This window comes from Lissotriton helveticus, chromosome 9 (assembly GCF_964261635.1).
Source record: "Lissotriton helveticus chromosome 9, aLisHel1.1, whole genome shotgun sequence".
Lineage (NCBI taxonomy): Eukaryota > Metazoa > Chordata > Amphibia > Caudata > Salamandridae > Lissotriton > Lissotriton helveticus.
The window spans coordinates 1,044,240,298-1,044,265,279 of record NC_136070.1 but is presented as its reverse complement, the minus strand read 5'-3'; the positions used below and the strand labels follow the sequence as shown (position 1 = coordinate 1,044,265,279).

At 44.3% G+C, this 24,982-nt stretch overlaps 1 long non-coding RNA gene across 1 annotated transcript in view; it reads left to right on the top strand.

Annotated features, from left to right (window-relative positions):
• The first annotated feature begins 2,178 nt into the window (after positions 1–2,178).
• LOC144783128 (uncharacterized) overlaps positions 2,179–24,982 on the top strand; it is a 114,495-nt gene continuing 91,691 nt past the window's right edge. The window contains exon 1 of the long non-coding RNA XR_013601417.1: positions 2,179–2,222. This is a non-coding gene — a long non-coding RNA (uncharacterized LOC144783128). The remainder of the gene's footprint in view (positions 2,223–24,982) is intronic.

Genomic DNA, 24,982 nt, shown 5'->3' with positions numbered 1-24,982 from the left:
GCCATAACAACATCTAACCCAGCGGAGGCAGTCATGGTGGTAGAAAAAGAGGCCGAAAAATTTGGGGAAGTTTCAGGCTATTACCTGAACAGGGAAAAAACCATGATCATTAAAAACTCAACGGTAAACCTGACTGATAGTAGGGTCACAGAGAAGGCTAGATACCTAGGGGTGGAAATTACAGCAAAAGTGGATGAGGTAGTACAACGCAATCTGGCACCTCTACTATCTAAAACCAAGGCAGACTTCAACAGAAGGAACGACCTCCACTTGACACTACTAGGAAGGTGCAACGTTATCAAAATGATGTTTTTGCCCAGAATTTTATATTTTTTTAGATCAATCCCACTGGAAGTAAATAAAAAATGGCTCTCTTCCTTTAACCAAGCTATCTCCAAGTTTTTATGGGCAGGGAAGCACCCACGGAGGGCTTTGAAGTATATGACTTTAGCTAAGGATCGGGGGGGATGGTCGGTCCCTGATATTTAGATATTTTATTGAGCGGCTAATCTCAAACAGCTGTCTGAACTGCTGGGTAGAGGACACACTGAAGACCAAGTTGGATCCTACCCCTCCATATACAAAATATTGCTTGGGGACGAGGCCCACGGCTGTCTGACGCGGCACATTGATCTGGCTTACTTCAAAAGAGTTAAATTCAAGGTTATGTTGGGTGCTTTTAAAATCTGGACCTCAATTAGGAAAAAAATTAAATGAAATAGGATACATAGGTATACGCCCTTACAAAACAACCAATTGTTACCAGAAATTTTTCGCGATGGCTATATGGAATCCTGGAAGGAGAAAGGGATAAGGCACATTGGGGATTTAATAAGGGACAACACAATTCTGTCATTTGCCTTAATCAAAGAAAAATTTGGGGTGGGGAATAATCACTTTTTTAAATATTTACAAATCAGGGGCTACCTTTTTAAAAAGATGATCCAGGGCCATAGAATTCCACTAATGGAGGCAGTCTTAGGCTCACAAGGGGCATCAATCGCTAAGCTTTACAAATTACTTAATGATATAATGGAGGATGATCTCGTCAAGCATATGGACCAATGGCAAGAGAAGGTTCAGGCTGACCCTGGGGTCTGCGAGGATTCTTTAACATTAAGCTCTACCGCAGCTATCTCCGCTAATATTCAGGTTCAGTGTTATAAAACATTGTTTAACCTGTATATTACTCCAGTGAGGATATTCAGGTGGGGAGGTTCCTCTGGCATTAACTGCTCCCGGTGCGGAGAATTAGCCGCCGATAGTGTGCATATTTTTTCTACTTGTCCCTGTCTAATGAGCTTAATTGGGAAAATGGGACATTACGTTACACAAATAATGGATAGGGATATTGTGTTGTCACCACAGGTTATACTGCTGGGCGTAAGCAACCAGGGTTTGCCACCACCCAATAAGACGCTGCTCTATATTATGATGGCGGTGTTCAGACTTACCATAGCGACAGTATGGCTTGATAAAGAGCCCCCTTCAGTTCATTGCTGGCTGGGAAAACTGCTAGCCGCGTACCGTTGGGAGAAAGAAATTTACAAACGTAGAGGAGTCAGTGCCCGTAAAAAAGGGGCAGATATCTGAGCCCCAATCAGTTCATGGATTAATGATTCTTTATTTTAAGTTTAATTTTTTTAACTGGTAAGCAGACAGCTATGCCAAGGAGTCCGCCAGGCCAGGATGAACTGCAAGAACCAGACCTCGGATAGACTAACAGGTATTAGTCTGGAATTTGACACCCTTCGGTCCCGGGAAGTGGGTGGGCAGGGTCGGGTGGAGGGGGGGGTGGGGGGTGGGAAGGGGGGAAAAAAGGGGTTAAAACCGGATGTTCGTATATATTGTTTTTGTGCTGCTCATACGATTATGACTTGTTATCTCTGCTTTGTAAAGTATTTGTATTATGATATGATTTATCTGAAAATGTCGGTTTAAAATAAAAGATTTAAAAAAAATTTAAAAAAGGAATGTTGTAATATTGTTCATTAACTAAATTTAGCATAACGTCTATTCTTATCATGGCAGTTATTGTTGTCTTAGGATGCAAAAATCCCAAGAACTTCTGCAACATTTGCAAATATTGGATTCTTTTGAAGCTATCTGATTCTTTTATAGACTATATTTTCATTTATAATTTTCAGGTGCCCTGCATTTGATCTTTCCTACCCCGAATACATTAATTCTGACATTACCAGAAGGAAGAGATCACTTATGAGGTACAGCTACTTTGATTTAGCCTCCTTTGAATTTTAAATGTAACAATTGTAGCCTAATTTCAGAATAACTGCAATAACCCACTACCTACCTAGTATCTTAAATTCAGTTGTTGAGCACTATTAAGCTGTGTTTTAATGTGGCCAAGTTACATAGATGAATTGCATTATGTCTGCACTAATGTATGAAAGCTTCCAGGTGTAGAATTCCCCTTGACCATCACAGTGCAATGCACAGCTATCACTCATGCATGTGTATTATCCATCACTCTAAACACCCCTTCCAAAGTAACAACATATAGCATTATGATTTCATTATTAAATAATATATTTAGCGTGATCCACAGTAAATGTATCAAACCACCCTCTACGTTTCCTCTGAAAGGTTTTGTAGAGTCACCCTTTTTGAGTTCATTGCCCTATTAACAGGAGCATGAGATCAAGAAAGGCAAATCTTAAAGAATAAAATCCAGGCTTGATGATGTTCATTTATAACTGGGTATCTTGGAGAACTATCCTTGCAATAGAGCTTTCTGTAAACCTTTCTAGATGTGTAGATGTGATGTAAGTCAGTTGTTATGGCTCCAATCCAAGAAAGTATCAAAATAATCACAACAGATCAAGTCAAAACTCACTGGTATGCCAAGTTCTTATCATGAATAATATCACCATCAGAGTTTGTGTACCTGAAATTGTCCAGGGTGACACAGTCCTTTCTTAGAATACGTGAAGAGTGTGGTTTAATTTAAGTTTTAACAAACAGCAACATATAACAAATTCTTCTTTTGAAGACTGGTAGCCTGTATATGCACTTGTGAATACGAACTAATAGAAATTATAGTTTAATCAAAAAATTAAACTAATTCAGTTTGATTTTCTTTTTGAATTACCAATTCTTGCTGGATATATCTCATGGAATCCCTTAGTTCTTCTGATTCTGTGCTCAAGCATCGTAACATACACTTATGTTTGCGTTTGCCTTTGTTGTGCCAACTGCTGACGCAATAACTGTCAGAACAATGACACCCGTTAATAATCCCACTAATCTTTTCTAACAAGGACTATGAGCCAGGTATTTCCATAGCAATGTTTTCTTCATCTCAGACAAAACATCACAAACAGTGTTCTTTCACTTGGCTAAATGTCTAGCATACCACCTATGACCTTCTAAACTCTTGACAACAGAGATCTTATAGAATTTTTCAGTCACAATTTTGCAGACCTAAGCAGTTGTAGACGAACATATAAAACAGTATTTTTTGTATCTGTTGTTGTTGTTCCTGTAGTTAAATCACAAATAAAATTAAAAAAGATTATGATTATGTGTTTGCCTTGTTCAAGCAGAGGTCTTCCTCAGGTAGCCAGCTCGAGCAACACTCATCTTCTAGGTTATGATCCAGGCTGTATCAGCATCACAGCACCCACAACTCGGATATCAAAGGAAATGGGTTAATCAGATTGCTATGTAGCTCAGGTTGTCAAGTGGGAAGGGAAAGCAATTTATTGACCTTTATTTTACATGTCTGTCCTTATTTAGATATTTCTTTTTTATCTAATTTAAACATTCTTAAAATTGCATCCGATAAATAATGCATGCAATATATCTTATATATACTGGGATCTCAAATAGTCCCATGACCTCCACTCTCTAAGGGCATACCACTACTGAAAAGATGCACAGTGAGCAACATTGACTTGTAAGGTGAAATCCTGCTTTGAGTGTTCAACACCCATCACCTCGTAACCTGCAAACGCAAGGCTTTTCAGATCTAGCAGTGCACAGATAAGCCATTATTTGAAGCTTGTGGAGCACAGACATCCGGACAGCAGATGGGTTCAAGTGGCTGAGACTACAGGAAAGCCTGTTTCTTCATTTGCCAAAAGTTATCAAAGCAGGAGGAACCATGTCATCAGCATCCAGAAAGAATGATGATTACTACCTCAATCTGAACCCCTTGATATTTTGGAAACTCTATTTTGTAGTGTGGTTGGAGAAAAGACCAACACTGGGTCTGACATCTAAGGGCAATAAAGAGTGTAGATTCCCTTGGATTCAAACTCTAAAATCCAAAAGTAAAAGGAGGTTGTATAACAGTTTGCTCGTGGGCATTGGTGTGGGTGGGGGGGAAGTGGGGAGCAAGGGGTTCCAGAAATGGATATCCAAACCACATGCAAAAGTCGGAGAACAAGCAAGAACAAATAAAGTCCTGTGAAGCGACAAACATATTGCAATAGAGTTCTGCCTTAGGGTTTCCCTCTCTCGAATATGATCTGCGGACACAGTTTTGGTATTTTCTTCTGCCCTTCAGTTAGTCTCTATTGCTAGCTTTAAAAGCTCTATGATCTTGTTGTGGTGGCATAAGCTTTTGTTGTGGTATTGTCAGCATGCAATAATACTAATGAACACTGTGAGCTAGGCCTGCAACTCTTGAAACACATGCTGAACTGCTAACAACTACTTCCAATTAGATTACTTCATTCCCATTGTCCCCAAACACCGTACCTGCCGTGGTGGCCAGGCACGCAACCCCCATAGGTCTCAAAGGGCTACAGTCCCCCCGTCATGTGTGTCAGCCCGGGCTGAGGCAGCTTCCCGGGCACACACACACAGACAGTTTATGAGCTTATTGCAGCCGCACCCGATCTCTTCACAGGTCTTTAAAAGACCATTTACGTGTTAACGAGGCTTTGGTTTTTTTTTTACCCCTTCATCTCCACTCTGCCTATTGCTGGAAGAATTAGCCCCTCCCTGAAATTTTCAGTAGCCCACTCCCCCCCCCCCGAAATTTGGCTCTAGTTGCGCCTCTGGTGGTGGCCGACACTGATTTAGAGTGCTAAGGAAGGTGAAGGCAGCAAATGGGGGAGGGAGGGTGCGGGGAGCAAGCTGGGTTAATCAAAATGGAAATACTTACCTGGTGCTGCCGGCCGCCTCACGCTCCCCTTCGTCCACTTCCTGGTCCAGCAGTCCCTGGGCCAGCATAACGGAGGGCAGCATGGGGATTGGCCTGAGCGGGCTGGATCAAGTCGAATTGGAGAAACCTAAGTGCGCATGTCAGTTTCGCTGGCCTAAGACAGCCAGCCAAACTGACATGCGCACTTTTAAGTGCACATTTACCACTCCTCCCCCTGGTCTCATAGCCTGGCCCACCCCTCCCTGCACACACTGGCCCAGCCAGCAGCTGAAAAATATTTTTCAGCTGCTGGCTCTGAGCCAGTGGGGTGATGCTCCTCCGCCATGGCGGAGGAGCTGCCCATGCCTGGCTGGCAAGTGATTTACAGGTTGCACCTCACCCTAAAACACTGGTATTTCTTGTCACAATCAGAAGGGAAGGGAGAAAGAAAGATGTGGGCCAGCGTTTCTCAGGTAATCTGATGTTGTCCACAGTTCCAGTTCTCATGGGACCTAAGGCAGCATGAAAAATAAATCTTCTATCTTGAGCACTAAGTGGACCAAAAATGTAAGATGTAGCTTGCACTGAATCAGAGATGAAGAGATGCAGCATGTACAGTTTTGCTTACATGTACCCCTGAACAGCTGCGGCCCGTGCAAGTAAGAGCTGTGGGGCAGGGTGGAGGGGGGGGATTTTGGGAGATGATGAGGGGAAATTATTTATTTATTTAATTTGTCCTCGTGGTCATCTGTCGAACCTCCCCACAACCTGGCCCACAGCATTTATCTGCACGGGCCGTGTCTGCCCCAGAAACCTATTCCTTAAATGAGCAGGAGATTCCCTCATCTCTGTGAGTTGCATTAGATGTACTTTCAATTTCACCACCAAAAACAGAAAACCAGTGGCCGAATCATTACATTAAAAAAAAAATCTGATGAGAACTTTTCGCAGAAATTGTCTTAACATATACTCGAGGTAGTTCTGTAAAGATATGTCAAGACAAAGCTGCTTGTGTTTTTTTGGCAACAAATTCGCAAATTAATGGGCAGATCGCCTCAACTTCTGCAATCTACCAGAAAATAATTTCTAAATATTTCATGTGAGCCCATCAAACTTGACCCACCTGAAATATTGGCTGCTTTCCTTAATATCTCATTATCTTCCGCCACGGTTCATCAAATCTGATTTAATACAGCTGATGTGTTAAATTAGCCTCCATAACACAGACCACCTTCTTTATATTAAACAGATCCATTTGGTCCTCCCTTAAGCTCATTAAGGTAGGTCTCCTGACGACATGATTTCTAGTGGCACAAGAAAGAAATGCCAACATAGAACATACATTGTTTTTCTCTCCCAGCCTTACCACTTTTGGGAACCCAGTTTCTGAAGAAGTCAGCTCCATTATTCAGCCGAACAATAAATGTTTGCTTAAGAATTGTTTCCTCCTATCTCTCCCCCCCCCAAACTCCCTAAACAAACTACAAAAAATAACCTAACTGTGATTGCATTCAACAGGTTACCAGCATGTGGAAAGAGTCCGAATATCAGTTCACAGGATAGAAACCAAACTAGCTGAGTCTGATCCCTGACATGGTTACCTCAGGGATTTACGGACTCCAGTAACGATTTTTCTATCTGAGAATAAGTATTGGGAAGCATACATTGCATAACATTTTGTCTGCATGGCTGGATATGTTGACTTTTGGCAGAAAGCTACTGATTTTACAGTCCACTCATTCATTTGGAAGAGAAGCCTCCACTGCTGAAGATGTTTTCCACTCACATTATAATTATCAACCTGATTTAGAATGAACAGGACACCTCCATTTAAGCTCATAACAGTTCAAATAAACCTTCCATGAAACATGTCTGATGTGGTATCTAAATTCTTCATTCCCTTTGAATTAGACATTTTACAATCTTGTTAATCAGCAATCTTTAATTCAATTCTTGTGGATCTCCAAAAGTAAGCCTCCATTGGTACTGGGAATAACAATGCCTCATGAAAACCCTGATTATCCCTTCAGAAACTCAGCAGTTGCAGAACGTATGTTTATCAAAGGAACTGCCATTGGAATCATCCTGGACATTACCTTACTGATCTGATTAGGAAGAAGAAGATGAAAAAGAGGAACTGGTATCTTTATGCTCCTCACGTGAATGTCTTATACTTATTTTTGTGTTTTAGGCTCTGCCAGATTATCTCCCAAGGTCTCTTTTGTGGAGCCTTGAGATTAATGAGCAAAATCTCCTTTGCCTGTAATGCTGAAACATCAGAAGCATCTTCTTGGTCAGAAGAGGATAATTCCTCTGAGGAGTAAGTACTAGGTTTCCTCTTTGCTGAAGTTTTGCTCATCCTGTCCTCACTGTCCTACAACTGGAATATGGAGCCTTCAATGACACCCAGCTCCCCACCCGTGTAACGAAAAGTCTGAAATTCAAGCAACTGATCTAAAAACTCAGAAGCATGTACATCCATGTGCCTGAAGACACCCTTAGATGCTGCTGTCATCTTCAATATGCTGTCAGGATAAACCGTATAATGTTGTCGACTGTGATTATGTCTGCCATGCTCACAGGACCCAAGGGAATGCAGAGTTTGCCTCCTGACATTGACATTGGTTGCCTTGCCTGTACACAAGATCTCCTTCAACAGAGCAGGAAAACTGCACATACCTGCAGGTCCTTGGAAGCGGCAATATGAGGAACTACTGGAGGAAAATAAATCTGAATTATTGGATCCCACAGTAATTCTTCAGGGTCCAACTTGGAATTGGCCAGATTTTCCCCACTTCCCCAGTATAAGTAACTGCAGGGTTGGTGAAATGCCTGCCAATTTCCTGAGCTACTCCTAATGAAATATTAGGTGTTATCAGTGTTCAATACTGTATGGATGGTCTATTCAGCTGAAATGAATCTGAAAGGCCAAGCATGAGCAGCAGAGCAGCATACCCTTCTAAGGAACAGGAACTGTTTCATCAGGGTAACGCATACATACATTGAACACATATGATTTTCTTTTTCCACTAAAACCACTGCTTAAACTAAACACAGAAAAAGAAAGATGTAAAAAAAACAGGACTCTTTGCAGATGCCCCACCCACTATTTGCCCCCATTTGGACTACTAGATGCTGGTTTTCGACTCTGACGGTACCCTGAAGCCTGCTAACCAGGCTCCATTGCCAGTGCTCTCTCCCTAAAACTGTTATGTTGTGAATTAGCAACCCCAATTGACCAGGACTTTACCCCCCCCTTATCAGCCCCTAGTATATGGTACCAGTGGTAACCAGGGCATGGGTAGTAAATAGGTCCCCAGGGCTGCAGCATGGTTGTGTGCCACCCTGAGTGACTCAAGTAAACTACTGACTGCAGTAGCAGTGCAAACCGCTTATTCTCGATCTGCCTTTACCATGCGTCGCACAGTCAATACACAAATATTAATTAATGTCAGATGTCCCTAAGGAAGGCCTCCTGAGTCCAGGAGGCACCGTGCATTATATTAAAGGTGAGGACATATAAGTGCAAGCCTATATGTCCCTATAGTGGCATTCCCCTTTGGAAAGTACTATAAGCGTTAGTGGTCCATAGGATAACATGGACTGCCACTCAGGCATTCTCTAGGTTGGCAGCTCCATTATGCTGCCACCAAAATATGTCTTTTTGGTATCAAACAACTTGCCTTTTCAGTTCTGACATGACTCTCTTGCTCTGGGTGATGTGGCATGCACCCAGGTGGCTACCTTAGAGGTTGCACACCTGGTTGCCCCAGCTTCTCTGTGCTCTGGCTGGCCAGCTCACGTTTCCCACGTTTGCTGCCTCCAAAACAGGAAGCTAACCTTCTGCCAGGCAGCGTGATCACTACCGTGAGTAAGGAGCAAAGGCTTTGGGAGGATATAGGTCACTACTACCTCCTCCCAAGCAGGCTAGGGACGTGACACATCAAGGTGGGAGCTTCACAGGCTGCAAGGCCTCTGATATGCATAAGGGCTGCCTACCAGTAGAGGGAACGGCCCTCCCCCTGCCCCAGGCACATTGGCACCCGAGTAGGTATGAAATTAGTTATTCAATGAGGTGTACACCACCCAGGAGGCTAGCCACACCTCCAGGGTGATCAACCTGGTCTGTAAATTAAAATTAGATTTCTGCCATCTTTAGAAGTGGCAGAATAGAGGGTTTTAGGTAGAAAAGATGACACCCCCCCCCCCCCAAATGTGTTCAGCTAAGGGACGGACTAGCTGTAAGGACTAGCTGCCTATTAGCTACTACATCCCACACTCCTAATTCCTCCAAATATATGATGATTTAAGTGACCTCCTGATACCAGAACCTCAATTCTGAACAACCAGCATCAAAGCGGACAGAAGAAGAGACCCGCACCAGCGGCAACAAGACTTGCACAAAGCAAAAGAGGGATACCCTGCACCTTTGGCAAAGCTCTTGGAACTGCCTAATTGAGAAGCATCTTAGGCTATCTCTCGCTTCCCCCAGACAGAGGGAACCCTGTGGGAGCCTTAAGCACCCTCAGACTCCCCTGGACTAGTGGCACTAGTCCCCTGCAAACTGCAGGTAAAACGATGCTCCGGATCTGAAGAATCGATGGCCATCGGGCCCACCGAGGGATCGCTCAAATCCAGATGGTCTAGTGCATTGTGGGAACTACAGTCCTGCCTTCCAAAAAAATTACAGGCAGCTACCATGTTCCTCTGGACCGCTGAAAGTCAAAGTTACTTTCTGCTCTACTTAACGCTGCCAAGCCTTATTGGTCGCCAGTCCGGCAACTGAGCCCTTTACTCGATGTTGCATTGAGAGGGAATTCCATCTGACCTCCGACAGATGGTAACAACCACACCGTTATCATCTTTTTGCATCCCCACCCCCCCAGCAGCACCACTTTAGTAGTAAAAGCAGCTCCCCTGTGGCTCCCATTCAGCACCAGGGACAGCCAGGGCAACTCTGCACCTGGGCTCCACGGCTTTGGTAAAATTGAACTAATTGTCGCGGGTTGGTCCTTGGACCTGCATCACCTTTACCCTGCAAGGGTACAATGCAACTAGAGCTGCAAGTGACCGATTGTCACTAGTGCTTTACCCATTGACTACAGTGGTAAATTTCCATTGTATAATTTTGCATTAATTTTCTATTACTTCTGAAATCTATAACTCTGGTTGTATGTATGCTATTCCATTCACTTTGATGTCTAAATTAAGATAAAAGTACACTCTATTTTTATAAATTGAAGTCGGATTTCTCCCAAATCTTGTCATTTATGTATCGTCCACGTTGGTACTCTGAAGTGCTTTACACATGTTCCTCTAGTAAAGCCTGAATGCTCATTGCCACACTACTAGGACTGAGCTAAGGCTTTATTAGTGTGAATCCAAGGACCATGTTTGGGGTATTGTGGTAGTATTACAAAGGGGTGGTCTAACCCCCACACAACATAATACTCCAGTTTCATGCATGGAAATATAACTTAAAGACTACAGCTGAGCTGACTTCACAGATAATTTCCATTAAACAAATGTTACCTCATAATAGGTGTCACCAATCTTTTCTATAATGAGAGCTAATTCTGCTAAATGAAAATCACCCCTAGCTGCTAGAAAATATGAACTCCGTTACTATACGGACCACAGCAGACAAGACTGCAATAGTGAGCCCAAGGTATAATTACCAGGAGTGACCAGTGCAGCAAATCGTACATGGTTACCAGCAGTAATGTCATAAAAAGCCGCTCCCATCTTTTCTATTGGCTCTTCTTACTGTCCTTGGTAAACATTGTTTTTTCATTGGTGAAATAGCTTACTAGTACCTCCTTCTCAAATTGTGTACCTTCCCATAGGGACTGCCCCTGTTACATGGGATCTTAAGCTACATGTTATTTTAACATTTGTAAGCACTATTTTTTTAAGCTGTTCTTGAGCAGCGCTGGCGCTCACCCGTCTTCGAGCAGCGCTCGCACTCAGCTTATGGCTGCCTTTCCTTTCTCATTTACATTGCCTGGGCTTGTGTGCATGAAATGTTGTTTGTTCAGACCTTCCCAGGTCCCGACACTGCATGGGTGTGCACCTTTATTTATGAATGGTCCCACAGTCACTTTGAGCTCAACGGTGTCCGTGTTGTCTCTCGCCCCTCCCTTCCCTCCTCATGCAGTTCATTTGGATTGTGTTTATGCACGTATCACAGTTTCGGGGTGTAATTCCCAGCTCCTAGCTCCAAACGCTGCACAGCGTCCCGCTTTTCATTCATACGGTGTCCGTGTTGCCTTTAGCCCCTCCCTCCCCTCCTCAAGCCATTTATTTGGATTCTAAGGCAGAACCCTGTGCTTTTTGCTACAGCCTTTATTTCCGTTGCAGAAAGTTCCGCTTGCAAATATGTGGCCATTCCGTTTTGCACTTCTTTCAAGGAAACTATAATGAGAAGTGCACCCAGTGTCCCTGTTCTTTGTGCAGTCATGTTTCCTCTTGCTACAACTGTATGTGGCCCCCGCTTGAGTTGGTTGATCTGGACTCCACAAAACCTCTGACATGCCTGACTTCACGCCCCCCCCCTCAAAAAAGCACTAGATACTCGCCAACAGGTCAGCACAGTCTACACTACAAATCTGACAGCTACATTCCTGAAACTGACCAATTTAATAAACAGGTGCTTATTTGGGGTCTTTACCTGGTGTCCCTGCTGTCTGTGGAGTCATGTTTCCTATGGCTAGACTGCTCTCTCGTTGTCTGGTAAGTATGGGGTGTTATTCTGTGGACTTGTTCACTGTGGTTTTAAAAGTTCAGCTTGCCACTGCCATTTTGACACTTCCGACATGAGTGATGTGCTTCCATGGTTTAGCTTCTGTACAGTGTATGTCACTTTGTGCATGTTCACCCCGCTCTCACTGGCAGAGTATAATTCATGCAAAAACTTTAACAGGAAAGGAGTACATTTTATTTCCAACATTTGCACCCGATGTCCCTCCTGTCTATGCAGTCATGTTTCCGCTGCCTAAAGCTGCTCTCTTGTTCTGGCTTTAGTACAGGGTATTATTGTATGGATGTGTTCGCTGTGGTGCTCCAAGTCCAAACTGTCACTATTATTTTCTCTCTTGTGACACAAGTTTTGTGCTTTCAGGGTTTAGCTTCTGTAGAGGGTTTAAGCCTCTACTCCTACCACCACTACTTTCCATTATTTCCCCATTCTCTTTCCTTCCTATCTTTTTAAATAGGTCAAATAATCACTCCACTGCAAACAAAAAAAGTAACTAAAAAACATTCTCATTTGCAACGCCAATAGCTCTAACTTTCACTCAGGTGAACCCGATTGCATTGCGCATGTTTGTTATCATTTGAGTTGTACCCAGTGCCACCTCAGACACTTTCACTTTGGAGTCCAAAGTCCAACGCTAAAGCTGCCCCGGTTACAAATGGAATTAATTTTTTCCAGCCCAGTGTTTGAACATTCTGCATCATCAGGGGTAGTAAACGCTATATAAATGAAATTTAATTTCAATAATATAGCTGACTGTGATTGAGTATGAGAGGGTGTAGGAAAGTAGGATCTGCTTTTTGCTGGTGTCATACTGTTTTCTGACTAGTCTGACTGGGATCCTGCTAATCAGGCCCCAGTCACTGTGCTTCCTCCCTAAATTGGCTAGGGTGAGTACCTTGGTACATTCCTAATTGGCTGCTGGTGTACCCTAGTAAGTCCCTAGTATATGGTACTAAGGTACCTAGGGCCTAGGTACACCAGGGATCACCTATGGGCTGCAGCACTTGTTATGCCACCCAAAGGGGAGCCTCCAAACTATGACTAAAGGCCTGCCATTGCAGCCTGTGTGAGTTGGTGCACGCACCCTCATGAAAGATATGGCTCCGTATATCGAATACAACTGCACTTGAAACCTATAAGTCACCCCTCTAGCAGGCCTTCAATCCTGACGTCAGGGTGCTTGATTCCGAGTGTGAGGATAGTCCTGCATGAGCAGGCCACCCGTACAAACCCCAGAGTCCATTCTCCAGGCTTTTGGTAAGGAATCAGCCTTTACAATATAGAGGGGCCATGCGTTATTACGCAATGACCATCTCTAAACTGGCTTGAACGAGCCTGGACATGTTTTGTATCAAACATGGTAGAATCAATACCCCAACACTGTCTCCAGTGTTGGAGATATGATTCCTTCCACGGTAGAGCCATGCTCCCGGGACTGATCTTACAGAGCCTGACAGCAACCTAGGGCTGCTGCCGACTACAGACATGATTCTGCCCTGCTGCTGCTGGGCCAAGCCTGAGCAGGAGCTTATAGGACAATAGGTTTCCTGGTCTCAAAGAGGTGTGACCACCTCCCAGACAGGACTTAGTGTATTAGGCCCCGATGGGGGTACTTGCCAGCGCCACATAGTCTGCTGGAAGGACACATTTGATGCCTTTCGTGCATGCTCCAGTTCAAACCAGATCAGGGAGCCATTGGCTCCCCGCTCTGGCGCGAAACTGGGCAAAGGACATGGGAGTATCCTCCCCACTGTACAACCCCTCCTCTGGGAGGGACCCCTGAATCATCTCAGCCCTCACCTTACAGTACTTAGGGGCATACCTGTGGGTCGGTCCCTAGATTCATTGTGGGATTCGAATCTGATCCAACTCCACTTCTACTTCGACCCTCTGTGTACTCGGGACTCTGCTGAACTTTACTCTGGGCACCAAGAACACACCTGGGAAGATCCCTTCTGCTCCTGGCCTCCTCGTCCTGCAAGCTCACTGCAACGTCTATACCTGTGCACCGTACAGGTCCTCTCAAGGCCTGTGGGCATCAAAGACATTGGAAGGAATCTCCCTTGGAGTGAAGGAGTCACTCCCCTGCATCCACGGGCACCGCAACACAACTGACCAGTTTGCCAATCCTGGGCTCGCACGAACTCCACAAGGCGCAGCAACACAGGTGGTGGTTCTGTTCTCCCTCAAGGCCAAGCTGTCCTCTCATCAAGTTGAACCCAGTATCCCTCATCGGGGTCTCTACAACCGAACCCCTGTGCACCGCGTTATTGCATCGCTTCATCGCACGGCAACCGCATCGGTTGGCCCGACTGACTCGTGCGAAGAAAGTCAGACACATCGAAAGGTTCAATCAACAAGCTATAACTAACTGGCGTGACGCGGTTGGTTGGAACGGACTAACTCTGTCGTCTTCAACGTCACAGTAGCTCAGGCAGAGCTACCAACTAGGTGCAACGGTGCTGGAAGCTCCTCATTAACTTTTTACCTGCATCCTTGAACTTGAGGGGCCTTCGTCTTCCATGCCTCCTGGTCACCCATGAGTGCCTCTGTCCCCTCTGCTTTCAGGTACTCTTTGACTCGAACTCACGTGTGGGTTACAACTAACTCTTTTCATCCTCCGGTAGTAAGACTGCAACCGCAATGTACCCAATGAGTAGAATTGAGTACGTGGTCCTGTATCCTCTTTGCACACGCCTGTCATGCGGTTCCTAGACTCTCACCTGGGGTGGTTCCTTGGGTCCCCGACTCTTATGCGTCTCCTGGGCCCTGTCTCAACTTTGGTCATGGTTTGCATTCCCATATTTAGATATTTGGTCTGGTCTCCCCATGGGGACCTCTGTGTATTGGTGCTACTTGCTATTGCATGTCAAAAGTATTGTGTGCATTGTGATTATATCACAGAGTAGGAGATATTGTAATGTGTTAGTGAGGGATTGTAATACATATCTATTTTTAGAAGTACACTGTGTGGTTCTTTTTCATTTAGTCTATACTAAAGAATTAGATACTGGTAAACTGAGCTGCTTTGCACTCTTCCTAGATTAAGCATAAAGGCTGCTCCCCACAGCTACCACTAAGAAAGCTTTGTACGGTTTTCTAAAGCCCTAAAATCACCTTAAGGGTCACCTGGGTTAGTGCAGGGTGCTACACCTATATAAGTGAGCACCATATACTGGCCTAAAGGAAGCCAGTCACCCCTGGTTTGGTTAGTTGCCATACCGTGGGTTTAGAGTTGAGTGGCAATATGGAGGAAGAGGCAACACCACTTAGCTCCAAACCCTCTGAATGATATACTAGGCTGGGTTCTGCTTTCCTGCTCTACCTACGGGCTACTGCTGCCCCCAAGCTACTCACTGAAGACCCTGCCTCAGATTGGTCATGCTCTGGTGCCTCGTTGGCATGTTAATTCTTTCTATTGCTGTAAAATAAGTGTGGGGCTTCATGTGAAGTGGTTGTATTAGTCAAGACGGTAAGTCATGCATACCTATATAAAACCAACTGTTCTGTTGGTTTACATTCAACTTGCACGATGTAGACGACGTTGTTTGGTTTGAATCTTTGCAGTTTACTTTATACTCACTTTCCAAATAATCATTCTTTGATGTGCATGTGTTCATTTTGTGGTTAAGTTACATCATACCTGTTTTACCTAACTTATTTAAGTAAGATTTGTTTAATAGCCTTCAACTGATCTCACCTGATTTGCAAATCAGCATTATTGAACCCATTGCACTAATTACCTTTACAAACATCAGAGGCCGATGTTGAAAATTAGACAAATAAAGTGTTCATTCTTTTGCCCAGACTTGAATCTCTCTAACTGACATACATGAGCTTTCCTACTTGATCCAAAATGTGTGATCTTGTCATCTGGGTAACCAGTTACTTCACTAGTCTGTGACTCGTTTTGCTCAAAACTCTTGAACCTTTAAGGCACTTACATTTCTAGATAATTTTGTGAATCTTGCACTATGATTGTTTGCAACACGATACTTAATTCTTCAAAAAGGTTTTCCGACTCTCCCTTCTCCGCCCGAGTGCCAAAATGGAAACGCCTTCGAAGGAGGCTCACGGCGACGCACTATACAAATAATGGCCACCTACGTTCCATTCACGCTTACTTGTGCCAGTGTCAATCACCCTTCGAACGTCCCCTCCACTGTGTAAGATGGATATCAGAGTAAAGTGGAAGAGAGGCCCCTCCCGGAGGTTGAAACAGATGAGGGGTCGCTGCTTTGCAGCAGTGGGTCAGAGAATGGGACGCTTGTCTCAGGGTGACGCCTCCTGGCACGCGGCTCCGGTCACCAGCAGCAGAAGGCAGGGCGCGCTGACACCGGACACCGCATTTGCCAACGGTGATATCAGAAGCTGTAAAATGGAAACGCAAACACCCGGGAGCGCGCACGAAGCGCATGGCCTTGAAAGGAAAATGGAAAATTACAGACACACTGCCAGACGGTTTAAAGGGGCCGCATCGACAATAACCAGGCACTTTTATATTAACCTGTGCAGACAGCCTTCTGGCAGGCCCCAAACTCCACCGTAGAGTATCAACAACACTGTGGTAAGAGACGTCAGGCGTTGTGTTGTGGAGAACACCTGTCGCAGTTTTACTTTCATACAAACATGAGCTCCAAAGCAAAAAAAAATCTAAATCCTTCCCTTCAAATCCCTCCACTATCATGTCCACAACTCAAATTAATTTCATATTTCACTATACTAATTCACCACTAATCCTTTCTGGGTTCCGGAGAAGTGTGCTACTCACTGAAAAAGCACTTCAACACCACATCAGGAGTAGCAAGTGCTATACAAATGCAAACCATTTACCTCTTCTACCCTTTTGCTATCCTTCTCAATCCAAATAACTGACTAACATATCCACCACCCAAATTACTTTCATATTTCACTATACTAATTTACCACTAACACTGAACTGGTTCCAGAGTAGCATGCTACTTGCCAAAAAAAGCACTTCAACCTCCATCAGGAGTAGCAAGTTCTATATAAATGCAAACCCTTTTCCCTTCTCTATCCCACCACTATTCTTCATAATCCACATAACTGACTAACATATCCACCACTCAAATTACTTTCCCATTTTCACTATACTAATTCACCACTAATCCTTTCTGGATTAGGAAGTAGGGTGCTACATGCCGAAAAAGTGCTTGAACACCCCATCAAGGGTAGCAAGCGCTATATAAATGCAAACCTTTTTCCCTCTTCTATTCCTCCACTACCCTTCTCAATTCAAATAACTGACTAACATATCCACTACTCAAATTACTTTCAAATTTTCACTACACTAATTCACCACTAATCCTTTATGGGTTCTGGCGTTGTGTGCTACTCGCCGAAAAAAATGCTTTGACGCCTCGTCACGGGTAGTAAGCGCTATATAAATGCAATTAAAATACAATACAATATTGTAGCAAGCTTACATTCGCAAACGGGGACATAACTGTTAGACAAAAATTCGCATTGTGATCACAAAAGTTACCCTTATCTTCGAAGCCCTTGTTTCCTGTTACTGATAGAGGGCGTCTTTGGCCCCTCTTGAACTCTAAATTCCTGGCATTGTTTCCATCAGTCGATTTGCTTTCAATCTGCTCAGGATTTTGGAGAGCAAGACAATGTTGGACTGGCCAATGTGATGATCAGACAGCTCCTGATGGTCTGGTCTGACAGGTCAGTGCTTGGGTTGGATTTTTGGTCTGGAGGGTCGATTTATATTGCTGAGTTCCCCAAAAATTGCCTGCAGTAAGCTCAGATTCATGCGGTCTCCCATAACTTGCAAAACATTTGTACAGCATGCCTTTTCAAGTTCAAAACTGCCTCAATCTGCAAACCTAGACCCCATTTTCATCTACCTGATTCATTAATTGGGGATGTTTTTATTTTGGTGCCCGGCCTATTTTCTGTCCCAGTCCGACCCTTCAGCAAGTGCCCATCATCACTGCCCTTAGTGGGATGGTAGGACCCTTGAACACCTTTAATAGAATTCCAATAATGTTATGTGTGCGTCAGAATAAATTACACTGACCCTCGTTGAGGATAAAATATGTTGTAAGTTTCTGGATTACTCAGGTTGGATGAGTTTACAGGAGATGCAGGTGTCAGCGGTAAGTTAATTAAACAGTTGGTACCCATCCCAAGAGAGCTATCCAGTTGGTGGTCTCCGCCCCAATGCGCTTAGATTCTTTATTGCTCATCCACTCAAAGTAGCTCGCCACCCTACTCTCTACTTTTTGAGTCACGTCTGTGCTGTCTGACTGCCCCATGTAAGAATGCCCCATTGGCCTTACTCCTCTCCCCCTGACGCATAGGGGCAATAAACAGATGGATTTGCAGCCCTCTCCAACTATGGTGGCCCTATGTGCCTAGCTGCCATGCTATCTAGCAGGGGAGCAACACTAGGATGCGTTCCTCTCTATGTCACCATTCATGCGACTTGGCTAACTGTGAAGGCTGGGTTACTTGGTATCCTTTTTCTGCTGGTTCTGGGGTGTGGTATCTTAGAGCATGCCGAATATCAATTCGTCCTTGTGCCACATGAGCCTGTAGTTTTAGATTTTTTGTGGTCTTCTTCCACCACACATCTAAGGGCTTGTCACCCTTTGCGGCTCCAATTTCCATTGTGCTCACTTATTAGCAGCCTGTCAGCAACAAGGCACCGATAATGTTGTACATGAATATCTCAAAGCATACTCTTGAAAGGTGAACTGTTGTAAATAGGTTAGGTAGGCAGCAGGACACGTCTTTAGTTATTAAGATAGATTTATTAAGTTACAAGATAAGATAAGACAGCAGAGCAGTAAAACCCCACAGCTGACCAGACCAACTGCCAGGGCTGGAATCCTCAACACACCAGATAGAACACACATAGGTACTGTGGGAGATAGAGAAGGTAGGAACACTAAGAAAGGACTACAGACACCAAGTAGCCATATTGAACCAAGTAAGAATATACAACATGAACATCATCCCTATAGAGGCCAAGCACCTTCAGATTGATTAGGCCATGCCCATGAAGACAAAACCTGCGTCTCTGCAGAACCTGTGCATCTCAATCTTAAGCTTAACCCTAGATTTCTCCACTTCACTATGCGACAATGAACCCTTCCATTCAAGTCATAGGATAATATCTGACTAAATCAGACCAGCAGGTCCGCATAGCTTGGATACTGTGTTTAGATCTTTCTTCATGGTCTCCAGTAGCTGTCCTCTATCTAACATTGTCAGGGTATTTCCGCCCAGTTGAATTACCACAATATGTGTTCGCCCCCACTTTGCCAACTCCTTGGTAGAGATTTTATGCCTGGGGTGCCTATGTACCGTAGCCTTGTGCATAGTCACTGGTGTGTCACGTCTTTCTGTCCTTGTGTCGCCCCCGTCTGTGTTCTCGATATGCAAGAGTGTCCTATAAACCACCAGCCTCTTCTTTATGCTGCTTCTACTTGTCAACAGAATACAGAAAGTCAGAAGCCCGCACGATAATCAGGCTTAATCACCCCTTATGTAGGACTTATACATCTTGTCCACACTCTGCCTCCTCTCATGACCCTTTATGGGCCGCCACTGTTGTAGCAATGCCTATTCTGAAGGAGTATTAACTGAATCTGGCAGCCAGTAGGGCACCCTGACGTTGCCCCATGTGCACCACCTCAGCAAACTGAAACATACTGAGAAATTATCCATTCTCGTGTATGAAAAGCAGAAACCCCCTCTGATCTGTCTGCCAAGAATGCCCTGACCAGGCAAACCAGATTTTTTTGTAGGTGTAGCCAAGCATTGCAATCTAATTGCCTTTCCTTTCCCACGTTGATTTGGCTTGGATTTCCTAGTTCTAAAACCCATACCACTGACATCCATATGCATGTCCTCACATTTTGTGTAATAGTCACCAAACACTCTTAGGATGGGGGCAAGCTTGCTTACCTTTAGGGCCACAAATAAGATCAGTTAAAAGGCAGCTGTGAACAGTGATGGTTTGAAAGGGGTATGACAGACCAGATCCTAAGTAGTCCCGTCAACATTTCAATGTCAGTGAGAAATCTGTTGCCTTTCGCTGAAGGCTGTAGTTGCCCTCAACCCTTCATGGCTGCCTATGTAATGACTCTTAGTGAAGTCATTGCTGAACTGAATCTTAAAGTGGTGCGTCAGGGCTAGGAGATGCGCCTTGTCTTCTTGGCAGGCCACTCATTGAATTGCTTGACTGCCAGTTGCAGGTTTATTTCTTGCCCTGTGTTACTCAGCTCTGTTACCCCTTCTTTGGTACCTGGGAGTTTTTGATCAGCCACTTCAATTCTGTTCTACTAGCGTCCACTGTACCCTGGGGAAGAGGGTCATTTTTTGATCTACCTCTAGGGTCAGAATTTCTTGAGCAGGAAACGAGAGAGAGCATCCGCCCTGGAATTAGTTTTGCCCTCTATTTGCCTCACTTTTAACTCGATATTAAACAACAGTTGCGCTCATATCAGAGTCCTCATTAACTGCATCACCTATGGGTACTTTGCTGTGCTGGTGTTTGCTTGCTATTCCACTGCATAGTTGTTTGACCACAGCATACTTTGTTTGTTTCTTAGCTTTTCCTTTTGTATGTATAGTGCTGCCGGGATCATGGGCGTGATTATTAATAGTGCAGAAGGTGCAGTTTCACTGGGTGTCATGGGTGCGAAGAGCCATCTATACTGTATGGTTTCATTACCTAGGCTGTGGGCAATATGACCCATTATCTGTGCTCACGCTGAGGCCCTAGGCACCCTTTCTACAGTATATTCTTTGTCAGCAACCTTGTCTTCCATGTTAAGGGCCAATCTTGTGCCACCATGTGCAGTCTTGCATCATTTAGAACCCTTCACTTATAGCGGTGTCAATGTAGAGATCTAGCTCCCATGAGGTAACCCAGAACTGTCTCCATTAGGAATCTATTGCACTGGCGCAGATTTTTTTGCCATACTTGCATGTCTTCCCACAGTCCAGCCCCTACCCTCTGCATAATTGTCATGGCCACAGCATATTCTTTTGTCTCTTAGCTTTTCCTTCCATATGTGTAATGCTGCCACAATAACAATTAGATCCAGCATTTCAAATATTCTTTCTCAGCCCCCCAGCCTCCCATGTTGAGGACCACCGTTGTGCGCTACATGCAAATCCCGCCAACACTCTGAAGTCCCCACTCCCAGTAGCGGCAATGTAGAGATCTAAGTCTTATGCATGTAGCCCACAAAATCCTTATGATCCCATTCTAGTGTGAGCCATGTCTGAATTTTCAAATAGAGGCCTTGATCATATTGCAGCCATGCATCACCCCCTATATGTTCTCTGTGCTTCGTGTATCTTGTACTAATAGAACTTTGCTGGAATTTTTCAACAATTATACATTTCATTACAAGAAAAACCTCAAGCTTTATGTCTGTTTTCCTCTCCTTTCTGTCTCTCACTTTCCTCTTCCCTGATTTTTTCATGATTTAATTAATCAAACCCTTCCAATTGAATTTCCAGTAGTGAAAAAATTTTAATGAACTCCTTTCTCCATAACCTTTCTTTTACTGAAAGTCACATCAAACTTGCTAGACTCACTAATAATGCTTCTATAGATGGCTGCCCGGATTAGCCCCTTGTGTATGCTGTTCCCAGCGGTGGCTTGGCTGTGAGGGGCAGCCCTGCTACTGTGCTAGATCTTGTGTTGAACCTGGCCCCTGTGTTGCCCTGTCATTCCAAAGCTGACCCGCTTCCCTGCTCTGCCGCTATAGAGTTCACTGTTGGTAGTGTTCTCCGCCCTAGAAACATCTGAGCCCCTGTGTGCTTGTGTGGCTGGTGCTGTTGTGCTTGGTACCCTTGTGTGCCAAAGTCCATCTCTGCTAACCTGGAGGAGTCTATAACTGCTGCCTGGCCCTCCTGCCTGTGCAGTTGTGTTGGAGCCATAAAAAGTCCACCCTTGCTAATTCCTTATCGGCCATTTCTCTCAGCGAATGACGCCCCAGTGGTTTAAGACATTCAAAGCAATTACGCCCTATCCTGTGCCACACCGCTACTGTGCCTTTCGGCCCCTTCCATGCACTATTGCATTGTGCTGCTTCCTTTTGAGCCCCATGTGTGTGGGGGCTCCTACCCAAACAGGTCCTGCAAAAACAACTCCTTTCCCCGCTCACAGCAGGCCTTATTTGCTATTTGAATAAAATTATCCATATGCTTAATGTTGAACGGGCTCTTGTCTGCTTGCTCAGGCCTGCTTTCCATGCATGTGGATTTGGAACTCTGCTTCCTCCTGTGAAGCAACTGGCCTGGCTGATCCCAAACTGCTTCTTCATCCCAGTAAGACCTATGCCCTAGGCCCAGAGGTTGAGACTCTGACGCTGAAGTGGTGGTCTCTTCTTGCTCCTCAAAACACCAAAGATAAGAAACAGTATTTGGGAGACCACTGCTTGACTCCACTGTCGTTACTTCGCAGTAGTCTGTGTTTGCCTCCTCAGCAGCCTCAGTTGGCCTGCCCCTAAAAAACCCAACGATTGTCAGAAACAATGATTGGCGGAGACGTATAGCCACTCCCTTGCTTTTGCATGGCTCCTGCGGGCCACTCCATGGTACAGTGAGTCTGCACTTGCTCCCTTACACTGGGTGCCTTAACTGGCATGCTCATTTGTGACCGTGGCCTCTTGCTCGGCTGCTCCCGCTACCCGAACTGGAAGCACTTCTGTGCTAAACCAGAGTGTCTTCTTTCCTCTCTGTTGCTCCACTCCCTGGCCTTGGCAGACATGCTCCTGGGTGCCCCCTATTGCCCCCCCCATGCTTTTGGGGGCATTGGCTGTTGCTTGGTGCTGTTTGCTTCTCCTGTTACCTCCAACATCCTCACTTTAGAGCCTCACACCCCCTTCTTCTTCTTGTCGGGTCCTAGCCAGTGGTGCTGTCTTGCGACGCAGGCCACTTCGCACCTCTGTTGTCCCGCTACTCGTGGGCCTTCCCAGGGCGTCCTTCCACTGAGTGGATCCTCTCTGGCATTGCTCCATGCTTTTGGGTCACTTTCTGCAGTACCTCTCTTCCCTGCGTGATTCCTGCTTCTTAGTGTTCGCCTTTGCTAGCAGAAACTCTCTGCTCCAACAAAAGTCCTCCAGGGCGAGTTGGCCAGGAACAGCTATCTATAGATTTGGATCCTCACCTTAATGCCCCTTCATCTGTCACCTATGCCCTGGGGATTAGCTCATTCGAAGGTTGTCAACACCCTTCACCCAATCCAGGTGATAGCCTTCTAATTTTCTGACCCTGTGGTCAGGCCAGGGTCTAAGGTTGCACGTTACCATCCTTGTTAGACTGTCTAGGATGAGTTCTATATTGTTTTGCCAACTGTAATTCTATATATATATATTTGTAATTTAATGACTGTATAAATGATGGTTGCCTTTTGGAAAAGCTCATGCTCAGCTCAGTAGCACTGAGATGGTTATGGTGATAAGCCAATGCTAACAGTAATAGGCCTTACAGGTTCTTGGGGGAAAGTTTTGTCAGATACCATTGGTACGATCAGTTTATTATGAAGCTTTACAACATAGGCAGTAGGTCTGACATAGTTCTAAACTTGGCGGCCAATTTGGGACTTTAAAACAATTATACATTATGCCTAATACTGGTCTAAGATGACCACTTAAGAGTTATGTTTAATATTTTTCCTTATTATTAGGTGTGGCATGGGGCAACATCTTTTGTTTTTAATAAACAAAATATATTACTACATACTTTCCTGACCATGAGGGACAACATTCGTGCATATAAAACACAATAAGTAGTCTCCTTCTGTGTTAGGAACCACTGGTGTTATTTGTACTTTTATGAAAATAAAATAGTTTGGCTTTTAGTCAATGCTTGTTTTTTGTGTTTTATACAATGTGTACCTTCACATAAAAACATTCACAAACACAGTAAGCACCGGCAAAGCGAAAAGGTCAGAAGCCAAGGCCAGAGCTATTGGCTTTGGCAATGCTTGTTTCATTGTAAGCATGTGACTGACGTGTTTAGGTGGCAGCATTTGTTTCTACAGTTTTTTTTATTTTTTATCTTGCATATGCTTTTGAGTTTGCCTAGTGTTTTGTTTCTGGATGGGTGAGTGAATGACTTCAAGAAAGAGTAGGTGAATGAATGGATATGGATGTATGAGTACAAGGATGAGTGACTGTATGATGAGTTATTGAGTGCCTAAACTCACCAGTGACTGAAGAGGCACTTTAAGTTGTATGCCAGACGTCACAGGATAGCCAGAGCTTTTTTAGGTCTCGCCTAGGCAGCGCTTGCGCTGTCTCTTCGAGACCTGCTTTATTCAAGATATGGGCATGAAGCTCCACCCACTTTCCACCCATCTTTTTAATTGGCTCCTTTCACTGTCCTTTGTAAATGGTGGCTTTTCCTTGGTCAACAGGCTTAGTAGTCCCTCCTTAGTACCGCCTTTTCTCTTCTTGTAACCTCCCATGAGGACACCCCCTGTTGCATGTGTTGTTACTCGGTACGTTTTAATTACAGGCTAGTAGCACTATTTTCTTAAATAGCTTTTTCCTGCCTTCTGTTGCAAGCAGGACACACTCTCCCACAATGATTTTTTTATTTACCCAGCGTGGCACGCCTCGGGTGGAATCATGGTGGCCGCGCCTTTCTTTTGTTATTTGCAATCGCATGCATTTTTAAGAACGTTTATTTACTTTGGTTACAATGGAAGCACCCTTGCTTTAGCTTTAAACATTTTAAGCTAAAGCGCCGGTGCCACAATTGCTTAAAAAGTAAAGAAATAGAAAAAGAAAATTATGCGCGGATGCCGTGATTGCTTAAAAAGTAAAGAAATGTACTTATACAACAATCGCGGCACCCGCGCTTTAGCTTAAGATGTTGAAAGGTAAATCACAGGTGACGCCATTGTAAATAAATAGAAAAAATACATCTGTTCGTCATTTTTTTTAACTATTCTTTTACTTTTGTTACAATCGCGGCACCCGCGCTTTAATTTTAAACATCTGAAGCGGGGGTGACACAATTACTTGAAAAGTAAAGAAATTAAAAAAAAATCTTTTTGTCTCTTTCTTTAATTTGAAGCAATCGTGGCACCCGCACTTGAGATGTTTAGAGCT